The sequence below is a fragment of the Osmerus mordax genome, chromosome 12, assembly GCF_038355195.1.
Source record: "Osmerus mordax isolate fOsmMor3 chromosome 12, fOsmMor3.pri, whole genome shotgun sequence".
NCBI lineage: Eukaryota > Metazoa > Chordata > Actinopteri > Osmeriformes > Osmeridae > Osmerus > Osmerus mordax.
The window spans coordinates 15,367,006-15,381,365 of NC_090061.1; positions in this window are offsets into that span (position 1 = coordinate 15,367,006).

A 14,360-nucleotide genomic window follows, 5' to 3' on the forward strand; every position below is an offset into this window, starting at 1 on the left:
GGAATTAACACCTCCAGTGAAAAGGAATAACACTAGTTTAGTGTAAAAATTACTCTTAAATGTGTTAAGAAACAACACTCTGAGTGTTACATTTTTAAAACTATTATGGAGTTAAAATATTAACACTATCCAAAGTGTTGCTTTAACTCTGAACTGGTGAGGATTATTTAAACTCAGGGAAAGTGTTAAATTTAACACTATGGGAGTTGAAATAACTCTGACGTTTTTGCTGTGCAGAAAGCATCCTGTTGCATGATCTCATGTTCTTTATTTAATCAATTGATCACAATTGGATACATGTTTTAGTATAGAGCATTACCTAATATATGTGTATATAAGGTAGTGATTGGTATAGCAGCATTAATTAGCAGTATGTTATCGTTCCTTCACAAATCCCTCCTTTGACACATTAAAACTGGATATTTTAAAGTTTCAAAGGATCCCTCCTTTCACACCCTTTAAAGGGTGTGACAACAGACATACAATTTTAAAATATCTCTATGATCAGGGAGTTCACTGAATTTACGTAAATACAGATACTGAAAATGAAAGGTAATAAAGGGGATATTTTAAGTTCAAATAAATCCCTCCTTTCACACCCTCTAAAGGGTGTGACAACCAACACAAATGTAAAATATCCCAGTGAGATCAAACAGTAGAGGTCAGGTAAGATCACGGAATCTGGAAAAAATAAAACGTGTAATGAAAACAGAGTACAGCAAAACTTAGAGGGCATTAAGAACCATAGTCAAACTACATGGCACAGGTGTTTTCAGATATTTTAAAGTTTCTAGGATCCCTCCTTTCACACCCTTTAAAGGGTGAGACAACAAAGACAAATTTAAAATATCTCCATGAGCAAGCAGTAATTGAGTCAGATGAGTTTGCGAACAGTCGAACACCAATGATTAAACACAAATACTGAAATCAAGAACACATTTGAGGATTCAAAGCAGATATTGTTAAGTTCAAATAAATCCCTCCTTTCACACCCTCTAAAAGGGTGTGACAACAAACACAAATTTAAAATATCCACATAGAATCAGTAATCAATGCTAAAGAGTAATAAAATGAGAAAATTATAATCAAGCAGAGTAGAAAGGTATGGTTAAGCAATAATAAAAAAGAAGACATTGAGGAGAAAAATAAGAAAGAAAAATAGATTCGAAACATTTAAAAACAAAATTAAACAAGATATTTTAAGTTTTCATAGAATCAACAAACACAGATTTAAAATATCTGAAAACACCTGTGCCATGTAGTTTGACTATACACATTATGTAATGCTCTATACTAAAACATGTATCCAATTGTGATCAATTGATTTAATAAAGAACATATGAGATCATGCAACAGGATGCTTTCTGTGCAAGTAAGGTCGTGCTGAAATGTATCTGTGTAAAGTAAGATCATGCTAAATTGTAACTTCGGTGTGTGGGCAAGAATGCCGATGTCAGGCAGACTGTTTTGGGAGGCGAGTTTGTAATGCTCAGGGACCGCAGTGACCACAATAGGGCCTCTCAGCGCTTGGGAGTAAAAGTGTCAACTTGGGAGATAAGGTAATGTTGGGACAGTAACTCTTCTCTGCTTAAGGACGGGTCAGATCAGCCGGACTGACCACCTTTGGATATACTCTGTTCTGAGGTCACATTCCCTTGGAGACCCTGCCCCCCCCCCCCCCCCCCTTTCACACTACCCCTCCCCTTGGAGACCCTGCCCCCCCCCCCTTTCACACTGGATGATCTACCCCTTCCCCTTGGAGACCCTGCCTCACCTTCCCCCATACATCATCGACCCTGGCCTGGTCTGCCTCACCCCTTCTCCTGGAGACAGAACTTGGTGTGGGCAGAACTGTCTCTGATCTCTGTCACAACCACTTTCTCAACGAAGGCCTTCGTTTGTTCTATTCTGTGAGACTGCTGTTGCATCATCGACTGATTCATTGTACTAGACTACGAACATCTTGTGTTGTTTTCATTGTGTATTTTGTGATTGCATCATTACTTGCATCATTACTTACATTAAACTACAAATAACTTGGTCCGATATTTAACCTTGTATTATTCTCCATTACCCAGTTACACAATCCTACAGTAGCACCGTTTGCTGCTTAGTTTAGTTGACATATTTCATAGAAAAGACGAACATATTTAAAATGTATGCTAGTATGTAGCTACCATCTCCAACCGTAGCCAGACTAACTACCTGACGTTATTGAATACATTCCAAAGAACAAGCACCTTACGATATAGGTTTAACATTACGTAGTTCAAACTGATATCAACCTGTTAGCTTTAACTACAGGACGACCAATTTAGCTAGGCTAGCTCTAACTTTATCTGCCGTTTCCCACGTGGCATGAGGTAGGCCTCATTTCCACATTTAGCTAGCTAACAGTTAGCTAAACCAACTGACTTTCATGAAGATACCATTTTATATTACATTTACTCATTTAACAGACGCTCTTATCCAGAGCGATATTAACATTTAACAGTCAGTTATATTTTCATACATTGTTCAAGACTAAAATGACTAACGACATATCCCCATATAGATTTAATTTTCTTGAGACATATTCAAAGCGTAGCCCACCTGTCTGTCGAGAATCCAAAGTGAGGTTTAGATCGTCTTCTTCCACGTTGAGTTAGATTCTTCTTCTTTGGTTGGCGGGTCGCAATTTAAAGGTGCATACACCACCTACAAGCTGTTTGCATTGAGTCCAAACTAATATGTAATCGGAAACGTTACTAAAGGTTTAGATAGGCTGCTAGAGATTTTAAAGAGGTGCAGGAAGAAAACAATTCTAATGCAGCCTACTTGTAATTGTTATAAATGGCAAATTGAAATAACTTGAAACTTCAACTTAAAATGTATGTCAGTAAAGGCAGGATTGACATAAACAATCAAAAAAAATTATATAATTTGTAGGCTAATTATTGCAACACATAGACCACCAGGCAGAGACAGTTTAACTGAAATAGATAGGTAAATAGACTAACAAAACACCAAACACCAATTGGTCATCAACAATCCTACTTTATTTTCCTTCCATAAAAAACTGCACAGGGCTTCACGTCAATAGAGTGACACAAATGGTGAACTTTATTAGCAAAAATGCTCAGACAGGAATAACACCAACAGTATAACAAAATGGAGACATTAGAAATTGAATCTGTGGGACTTCTTGCGAGAAAGTGTTTAGGGGGGCAGAAATAAATTATATTTTATTAATGTCTGGATTTCCTGCAGTCATACTCAAAGGGCTTGCTAACTTGTTCAAGAAGCCCTGAATCAAGTACTATATTGTCAACTGTCAACATTCATCCTAAAATAGAGGTGTCAGAAACAGATGACAGTATAGAGCAGGGGTGTTCAATCCCTGTCATCAGGGTCCATGTCCCTGTATGTTTTAGATGCTTCAGTATACCTCATTCAAATTAATGCTTGTTATCAGGCTTCCACAGAGCTTGCAACAACCCAATCATTTCAATCATGTGTGTTGGAGAAGGGAAACATCAAAAACACATAGGACAGTGGGTACTGACGACAAGGGTTGAGTATCCAATATCAACCCTGGTCCTGGGGACCCTGTCACGTTTGATAAGTTTAGCTCTTCCAACACACCTGATTCAAAATGAATCGGGTTGTTACCAGGCTTCTGATGACAGCATTCATTTGAAACACATTACACATTACAAACATTGAAAATGTGTTTTTGCCAATAACTGTTGGTTTGTTAGCCTTTATTAAGTGATTCCTTTGTCTCATGATATCTTGGGACATCCCGTGCGTGACACATGATAACTTGTGATAACAGCCGAATTGATGCGGCCGCCATTTTGAGTTCTTTACTCCTCCTAGCAAGTGTGTCCAATCCTCACCAAATTTGGCAGAGATTATCTTCAGACCAAGCCTCACAAAGCGCATCACATGGTTTTTAGATTTTCTAAACCGTTTGCCCGGTACAGCCAATCAAAATGTGCAGTTAAGCCAGCAAACAGGAAGTTGGGTCGTATCTCAGCAAATCTTTGATGGATTCACACCAAACTTGCTGCATGTGCTCGGAACACTGTTCTGAGGATGTCTAAAACGTTTTCTGGTTCATGTGACTGCTTGGCCACCTCATTGCTGCTTGCAGCTATATTTATTATTATTATTCTTTTTGCCCCCCTAAAACTCAATATTTGGCCTACATAGACAACCTAGGTGTCAAAAGTTTCGTCTTGGTAGCGATTGAGTTGCTTCTATTGGGATTTACGTTCCGTTGCACGGTTTAAGTAGAAATTTCGTTTTTGTGGCGAAAACTGAAGCTAACCGTGGCTAACTTGCTAGCCACAGTCAATGACACTACTTACGTCACTAACGTCACGAAACCTCGCGTGACTACCTCTAGCAGAACATTAGGTGCGTTCGACATGGACTGCGGCTGCATGAAACGACCGGCGAGAGTAGCCGCTTGCAGTCGGGGAGGAGTTGAAAACGTCTCTGTAAAGTCGGACATTCCAGCTTCTCGTGGTTTGCTGCGTTGACGTCAGTCATGGCCGATCAAGCGCTGTTTGCTTACTTTACTTTATTTATAATTAAACTTAGTCTTTCCGTTAGTGAAGAGGCGAAGTAAAACCCTTTCTTCAACAATTTTTTTATTCAATTAAACTGTTTGGTGCGTTGGCGAAACTGAAGGTGTCAGAATAATTACAAAAAAGGAAAGTATATTTAATTGTGCTTTCTTTGTTAGCTAGGCAAGTGACATGACGAAGTAGGTCAGATGGTCACACAGACCGGCGAGCCCGCTGCAAATAGGTAGCTAACTGTAGCGTAGGAAAAATGAAACGCATATTTAAAAGCGGTGCCCAAAAGCGGCATTCAAAACAGAACATTTCTGAATTAAATGCCAAACTTCCCAAAATTACAAATGTCTTTTTCGACCAGCCGGTGAAGGATGCACTCATCTGCCAGAAGAGACAGGTATTGTACTGTTTGCTATAGCTAACATTACTGTACCACGTAGCTAACGTTAGCCTATACTTTGACAGCTGTACTGCTCTGTCTGTGTTGTGCTTCCTAGCGTTAACAGAGCCTCCTTTCCAAGAGCCAGGAAAATTAGCCTTGCTCCTTTATTGACTTCCTATCAAGCTGACAACATTGAAATGGAGTGAAACTTCAAAAAAAAGAGAAAGTAGAAAAAGTGCTTAATTATAAAATATATTAGCCTACATAGCTGACATTATTAGCAAACAAGATAACGTATGCGACAGTAGTATCGTGCAGTTGCAGCGATTGCGTTTGACTATTTAAACATACAAAAAAACAATCAAAGTTACAATAAGTCATTGTATTTCAGTTATATACATATTATGATCGTGTAAAACGTACAGTCATTGCTTTCTACAAGATTCACACGACAAAAAATGGCTCCATTTATGATTTAGCGAACACGCTAATAATAAAACACAACTCCATACTATCAAGTGTGCCTGATGTAGCCACGGCCATCAAATTATTTCTGACAATACCCGTGACTGTCGCAAGCGCTGAAAGGTCATTTTCCAAGCTGAAACTGATCAAAACATATCTCATAATCCATGTCACAAGAGAGCCTGTCAGGTCTGGCCATCCTTAGCATAGAAAATGAATATGCGCGCAGTTTAGATGTAAAGAGTGTGGTAAAAGACTTTGCACACAACTTTGCTAAAAGACGCGCACATGTGTAGACTATTCACCTGCAAAACGTTTGAGCGTTTTTTCTTATTGAATAAATTTCCCTCACAAGACAAGCTTGAGTTTTGATATCTTGCATTTATTACACGGCTCTTCATAATGTTCCAAAAAGTTCAGAGCTCACTAAATTTGAGTTTCATTGTGCGGTCCATCCGGAGCTCTGCACATTCCTCTCTCTCCCTCAAAATGAGCTTTTCTGTTGAGGATTCCTGATTGAATGGGCTCGAATCCAGTCAAAGTCCTCGATGTCGGCCACACGTGGAAAGTAGCGCTCAAACCTCTCTTTTAATGTCTGAAGGTGTTCAGCAAATAAAGCGTGCTCCCTAGCTGCCTGTGGCGCGGCTGATGCCAGTGGGAACATCTCCATGGAACCCTGTTCCAAAGCCTCCTGCCATAGGATAAGCTTGCCCATAAACCCCTGAATCTTGTCTGTGGACGATAGAATGTTCTCATTCCTGCCCTGAAGCTTGGTGTTTAACTCGTTGAGATGCCCAAATATATCTGCAAGGTAAGCCAGCTTGGCCCACCACCTCGGATCCGCGAGCTTGTCCTTATGAGGGACAGGGTGTTCATTCGAAAACTCCAAAACCTCTTTTCCCCGTGACAGCCAACGTACGTCTGTGTGGAGGAGTAGGCTTTGGTGGTCAGCTCCCATCTCAGCGCACAGTTGGGAGAATAGCCGAGACTTTAGGGGCCTTGATTTTATGTAATTCACCACCTGCACAGACTGATCCAGCACCTCAGCCAACTCCGGGGGCATGGTTTTGGCAACTAATGCCTCTCGATGTAAAATACAGTGGTTTGTCACAATATTTGGGTTTTGTTCTTTCACCTTGACAATAAAACCTCTCACTCTCCCCGTCATGCATGCCGCACCATCTGTACAAAGACTGACGCACATTTCCCAGGTCAGACTTTTCTCTTTTAAATAGTCATTAGTTACCCTGAATATCTCTTCCCCTGTTGTGTGGCTTTCCATTTCTTTACAGAATAAAAAAGTCTCTTTGATTGAATCACCATCAACATATCTGACGTTTGCCAGAAGTTGGGCAGCCCCACTTATGTCAGTTGACTCGTCTACCTGTAGAGAAAATGTGCCGCTGACCTGCAGTTTCTCCGTCAACTGTTGTTCTATGTCATCTGACATGTCGTCGATCCTTCTTTTGACTGTATTATCTGACGAAGGCACTTTTGATAAGGCATTCGCGGCATCTGGACCCAGCATGACACCTGCAAAAAAAAAAATAAGCGGGGAGGATGAGCGTCTCCGCTATTGTGTGTGTTTTTTTCTGTTTTGCAAAAAGCTCCATAGCCTTATCAGACACTTTTACACAACCCAACAAACGGTCTTGCTGCCTCTGGTTCAGATCCCTCGCTCTTTTAAAGAAGGCCAAGTTTCTCTCAACATGAAAGGGATGTTTGGTTTCCAAGTGCCTCTTCAACTTACTTGGCACCATGTTAGCATTAGCCAACTTCTCGCGACAGATGACGCACTCAGGATGGGGGCAGTTGACATCCCCGGTCCAGGTGAAGCCATAAGACTGGTAGCTTTCATGATACTGTCTGCTGACAGTTTTTCTTTTCTTCTCTTTAGGTGGTTCTTCTACGCTGACTATCTGTGGTTTGCTCCTCACAATAAAGCGATACATTTTCTTTCTTTCTTAATGACGTTTGAGCAAAAATAGCTAACCGCAAGCCGTTATTGTTGTTTGACAGGACATCCTGAGGTAACATTCTTTGCGCGTCTGTGTTGCGGCTCTCGCTCTTTGCGCGAGAGCGGTTCGAACGCGCCACCAAGTTCATTATGTGCACCAAGGCTGATATTTTGTTGCAAATCTTACTGGCGCTAAGCCATACATTTTGATATTTTATTGCAAAATGTGTATGGCTGTCACAAAATCCCACGGCACACCTGGCCTTGCCTCACGGCACACCAGTGTGCCGCGGCACACCGTTTGGGAACCATTGGTCTACTGTACTGTAGTAGTATTTACCGGGGCAGCTTCTCCACACAGGGTTATATCGCATTTTGCGTTGTTACTCACAATGATCGCTACCAGTAAGCTTTTTATGAATGAGCGATTTTCCACTAAATAAATGTCAAGCTTATTTACGTTTTGGGGGGCATATTTTCAGTTAGCAGATGGTACTGTTTGAATCGCGATTTCATCTTCTACTGCCGGTAACGTCGTAGAATAATCTTCAAAGGGGGTTCTTTATTGATTAATGAATGCAATATGAGTATGGTTAAATGCCTGAAAATATCACGAGAAGGGAAAACGGGAAGGGAGGACGTTTAAATCATAGAGATTAGGTCAATTTTTACACCGGTCTGCCAAATTTATTCATTTTGATTCAGGCTGCCTCTTGCAGGGGAAATGAGAAGACATCATATTTCATTCTACACTTCACTCGTATTTTGAGTTGTAAATGAGCAGCAAAAAAAGATGCTTTTAAATCTATGTAATCTTTATAAATAATAAGTAGGCCCTATGCATTTTTATATAAAATATACAGAAATATCAGTTGTAAAAATGTGACCCCTGTGCAACCGACGCAAGCAAGCACACCCTACAATTTCCCCAGAAATTGTACTCTCTCTAGTTTTTATTCTTCCGCCATGGGTGTCAATGGCAGCCCCCAGAAGCGCTTGGTCGAAAGTTGTGAAATTTGGCACAGTCCCCTGGTCCATTTGACAAAGTTTCATGTTTCATACTTGGACACTAGCGCCACCAACGGTCAAAGTTGGAGTTGCGTTTACACAAGTGACTTTTGAAGCGCATGTCCGATTGTCAAAAATGAGGTACCGATGGATTCTAAAAGGGGGCGTGGCCGGAAGCATAAACGTGTTTTGGCTAATAACTGTTGAAGTGTTTACCTTAATAAAGTAATTTCTTTGTCTCTTGATGTCTTGAGAGATCCCAAGCCTGACCATCGATAATATTTCATAATAACCTAAATATTAATATTCATAATATTTTTAACATGGTTTTCCAATTGAGTTTTTTTTCAAATCCTCTCAATCCTGTTAAACTTCTTCAACTTTCAAATCCTTCTTCTTCCTCAATCTTTCAGCTACAGACACCATTTAAACTTTAAAATGTAGACAAAACCCTAAACATGTTTTTCTTTAATTCAGCCTTTTGATATCTTTTCAACTTTTTTTAATATCACTGATTATGTTTCATGAGTTTTTCAAACCGTTTCTGAGATTTACATGGGTGTGTATGTGCAACCCGGTCTCATCCCAACTCGTCAAATATTGACGCTTGGGCAGAGCCCTTTTGGCGTCACTATACCGACGCCGGGGGACGCCTTTTTTTACACCTAGGGACGCACATTGACTTCCACGTTAATATGTTCGGCTAATATTTTGACGCATTACGTCTCCCATAGATTTTGATGAGCGGCTTTCGGATTTTTATGAAACGTCACCAAAATAAGTCGGGTGATTTCGTAAAAATCCGGCCGATGTGCTTTCAACATGATTTTTTTTGTTATATCCAAGACACAAATGTTATAAATGACATAAACCTTATTTAACCCTGTAGCGCCATTTGTATCATATTTGATACATGAGTTTCAGAGAGCTCTACAGCATTATCATGAGCAATACTTTCCTAAAAAAAACTGTTGCATACGATCCTAGATGTATTCTGCCAATTGGCAGATTTTCAATGCACTACAGGCAGTATCAGGCATTTAAATACCATTTCCAAAATGGCTGCCTTCACAAAGTGACTGGTTTGTGTTCGGTAGGGACGATCGTTGCTAATTTTGAAAAAGTTACAGTAAGAATAACATTTATAGTGTTTCTGATTTTTCAATATGAATATTTACTGTGTTGAAGCAACCTATAATTGCTTAATGTTTCATTCATTATTTTATAGTAAAATCGTGTTGAAAATGTATGTATCAAATATGATACAGCAGGTTTATAAAGTAATATTTTACCAAGTTTCCCGCATAGCCAATATACTGTATTTCATGATGCAATCTGTATTTTGTCATATGACAATGCCAAATACACTATTTTGTTAAATTTTAAACTAATTAAAAGTAAGGATGTCATAGTAAGACATATTTAGATTGGAATTTCTGTGTTTTTTATATACTAAAACAAAGCTGTGGACCTACTTTCTTCATTTGTTGGCATTAAACCCCTAGGACAGTGCTGAATTACAAGAATTCTCAGACTTTCTCAGAGGCTGTGAAGCTGCTATGCTACAAGTCAAGAGTATTGAAGTTCTAAATGATAGTAGCGAAAATGAGAAAATGCTAAGCAAGCTTCCTGATTGGCTAACATTTACATTTACATTTAGTCATTTAGCAGCAGCAGACGCTCTTATCCAGAGCGACTGGCTAACAGCCAGATGGAATAGAAAAGTCATTGAAGTTGAAGAGCAGCACGGTTCCTTTCCAACGTTCAGTAACTTTGTCAACTTCATCACAAGAGAAGCCAAGATAGCGTGCAATCCAATAACGTCACTCCATGCACTCAAAGGAAGTGACTCAGAGAAGATTAAGCCCATAAAGACTCGAAGTGTTGGAGCTAAGGTGCTAGCAAGCAGTGCAGAAGAGAAACCAAATACAAAGAGATGTGTCTTCTGTGAAAGATTTAACCATAGTGTTCACACATGTCGAAAGTTAATGGACAAGCTAATAACAGAACGAGTCAAGTTCGCACAAACTAAAGGACTTTGTTTTGGATGCCTTAACACTGGACACCATTCAAAGAAATGTGAGAAGAGAAGTGTTTGTGACACATGCAAGAGAAACCACCCAACCTGTCTACATGAAGAATGGGACAAGCAAATCAAACAAAGTAAAGAAGTACCCTGCGAGGCAATATCACACCGTGTAGTCCAACACAATAGCAGTGACCTCACATCCACAATCGTTCCAGTGTGGTTATCTACAACAAGTGACCCAGAGCACGAAATCCTGCTGTACGCCCTTCTAGACAGTCAGAGCGACACCACATTCATTCTACAAGAAAGGGCAGATGACCAGAGATAGTCATTCCAAGTGAAAAGCTGTCTGGGCTACAAGTCAGAGGCTTCTATTCCTCCAAGAGAATCCCTCTTCCTGTAACCTATACAAGAGAGTTTATTCCTGCCAATCTAAGTCACATCCCAACTCCTAAGACAGCAAGAGCATGGCCCCACGTAGAGCACCTTGCCGAAGAGATCGCACCTCTCATAGGATGTGATGTTGACCTGCTCATAGGTGTTGTGGAAAAATTCTAGTGGCACTGTGTAGATTTGAATAGTCAAGAGATGGCGGTTTCAATAAATTTATTTTGCTTGTAAAAATTAAGAATTAACAAAGTACTTTGTGATCAGTCATAACGAAGGAGGTGCTAGCCACAGATCGTTCGCAAGAGTGATGAAGAACAACCCTCAAACCCTGCCTTATATAAACTTTAGATCAAATGGTTCTTCTGATGGTCAATCCATCAATGTAGCAAACTCTGTGATTGGTCAGCACTGCTCAGTGACAGTTTGACTCCATACCAAGTGTCCCACAGTTCTTTGATGTGGCATCTCTCCCCAAACCAGTAGATACTAAAGGCACAGAAGTTGATCAGTCAAATGGTCAACTGTCCTTTGTGTGGGCATCTTCAAACAAGTATTTAATCAACACCACCCATGCAACAGGAAGGGCCAGAGCAGCTTAATCAGTTCCCAGCTGTCTCTTCCTCCCCAGGTGACAAGAACTCTCCCAGGTCACCCAGACTTCCCGTCCCTAGACTTCACGTCTCCTAGTTAGGTGTTATAAAACTACAGGTGGCATCTCTACCAAATGAGTTGAATCAACTTTCACTGTATCAAGCTTCTTAACGAACTTTAGACTTCCATTAAAACACATTCCTCATATATAAAACACACACATTATAACTGTATTCCAAATTTCCACCACAATAGGTTACAACTGCTCGCAAGCGCTGTTACCCAGAGAAGTTGTGTCAGGAAAAGACAATGAGCCATTCGCGCAAAGAACAGACCTGGGCTGGACAATAGTCGGTGGTGCCGACCCATGTGTTGACTATGGTGATGCTATTGGAAGCAGCCACAAGATCATTGTCAAGGAAGTAACACCCAGTCAGTCATCAGATCAGCTGCCAAATGAAGTTCATTACGTTTGTCGCACACAAGTCAAGGAATTAGTCACACCACGAGATATGATTAAAGTCCTTGAGTCCGACTTCAACGAAAGAAAGGTGGAAGATTCTCACTTCTCCCAAGAGGATCTGCGCTTCATTTCTATAATGGAGGAAGGAGTGAAAATGAAAGCAGACGGACATTGTGAGCTGCCTTTGCCATTTAAGGAGGACAAGCCAAGTCTGGCAAATAACAAGAGCTGTGCAGAACACCGACTCAAATGTCTCAAGAAAAGATTTGAAAGGGACAAACAATATCACAAAGACTATACAACATTCATGAACTAAACAATAGAGCGTGAAGATGCAGAACGGGTCCCACCTGAAGAACTGGACAAGAGCCCTGCCTGGTACATTCCACATCATGGGGTGTACCACCCCCAAAAACCTGGGAAAATAAGAGTAGTATTTGATTGCTCAGCGAAGTATGAAGGCATGTCATTAAACGATCACCTGCTCACAGAGCCAGAGCTAACCAACACCCTGATAGGTGTCCTGTGCCGGTTTCGCAAGGGTCCAGTAGCAGTGATGTGCGACATAGAATGTATGTTTCACCTGTTCAGAGTCAGAGCTGAAGATCAAGACCACTTCCGTTTCCTGTGGTGGGATAAAGGAGATTTTCACACAAGTCCATCAGTCCACCAAATGAGAGTTCACTTGTTCGGAGCCGCCTCTTCACTGGCCTGTGAAAACTTTGGTCTCAAGTACATCGCGGCACAAGGTCAAGGCCAGTTCAGTGAAGCAACTATAAGATTCATTGAAAGAAACTTTTATGTGGATGATGACCTTATCAGTTTTCACTCAGAAGAAGAGGCTATCGGTCTAGTCCATGAAGCGAAACAACTCTGCAGTACTGGAAAATTGCGACTGCACAAGTTTGTTTCCAATAGCCAACAAGTTCTTGACTCTCTCCCTAAAGAGGATTGTGTAGAGACAGTAAGAAACCAAGACTTAGCCCTTGGTGAGCAACAGATAGAAAGAGCCTTAGGTGTGAAATGGTGTGTCGCTTCAGACCATTTCCAGTTTCGAGTAGTTGTGAATGAGCGTCCACTCTCCAGACGAGGAGTCTTTGGTTGGAGTTGGAGTCAGTTGGCTGAGCGGTGAGGGAATCGGGCTAGTAATCCGAAGGTTGCCAGTTCGATTCCCGGTCATGCAAACTGACGTTGTGTCCTTGGGCAAGGCACTTCACCCTACTTGCCTCGGGGGGAATGTCCCTGTACTTTCTGTAAGTCGCTCTGGATAAGAGCGTCTGCTAAATGACTAAATGTAAATGTAAATGAGTCTTGTCAACTGTAGCCTCCGTCTATGACCCACTTGGCTTTGTGGCGCCCTTTGTTCTACTCGGCAAGCAAATACTACAGCAACTGTGTCGTGACAAGACAGACTGGGATGAACCACTCTCAAATGAGCTCAAGCCACGGTGGGAGTCCTGGCTTATAGATCTTAAGAACCTTGCTCATGTCAAGATTGATCGCTGCTATCTTCCAGCTGGTTTTCAAGAACTTCAGAGATATGAACTCCACCATTTTTCAGACGCAAGTGTTGTAGGATATGGTGTCTGTACCTATCTACGAGCGATCAGTAAATCAAGACAAATTCACTGCTCACTTGTGATTGCCAAGTCTAGAGTAGCACCCACCAAGGTAACTACTGTGCCAAAACTGGAGTTGTCCACAGCAGTAGTAGCAGTGCGCACAAGTGACATGCTCAAAGGAGAACTAGAGCGGAAAAATGTTCAAGAATTCTTCTGGACGGATTCGCAAGTTGTGGTAGGATACATAAGCAATGAAGCGAGGCGTTTTCATGTCTTCGTAGCGAACCGTATTCAGCGCATCAAGGACAGTACTAAACCAACACAATGGAAGTATGTTGCTTCAGAAGACAACCCCGCTGACCATGCATCTCGGGGACTCAAAGCTAAAGAGCTTGTTGCCTCCAACTGGTTTAGTGGTCCAAGTTTTCTCTGGCAAGATCAACTTCCCAGTGGAGAGATTAAGGTGGGAGAACTTCACTCAGAGGACCCAGAAGTACGCAAAGTTCTTGTACACCACACCTTAACAAGTCGCTTTGGATAAAAGCGTCTGCTAAATGAATAAATGTAAATGTACCAACAGTGGATTCTTTGGCAAAAAGTTTCCTGAAATTCTCCAGTTGGACAAGACTAATTAAAGCTATTGCAAGACTTATCAGATTTGTTAAAGAGTTTAAAGGCTCAATAAAGAGAACTAACGAAGCTACAAGTCTCGAAAAAAGGCAAGAAGCTGAGCTTACAATCATTGCCATTGTACAAAGATTTGTCTTTTCCAAAGAAATCAAAGAACTTCAGTCCCAAAAGGAGTTAACTACTAAAGACAAAGCAAACAGATTGTATCGACTCAATCCCTTCCTGGACCACAAGGGCATCCTCAGGGTAGGAGGTAGATTAGAGCATGCAACTTTACATCCACACATCAAGCATCCAGCTATCTTACCAAAGACC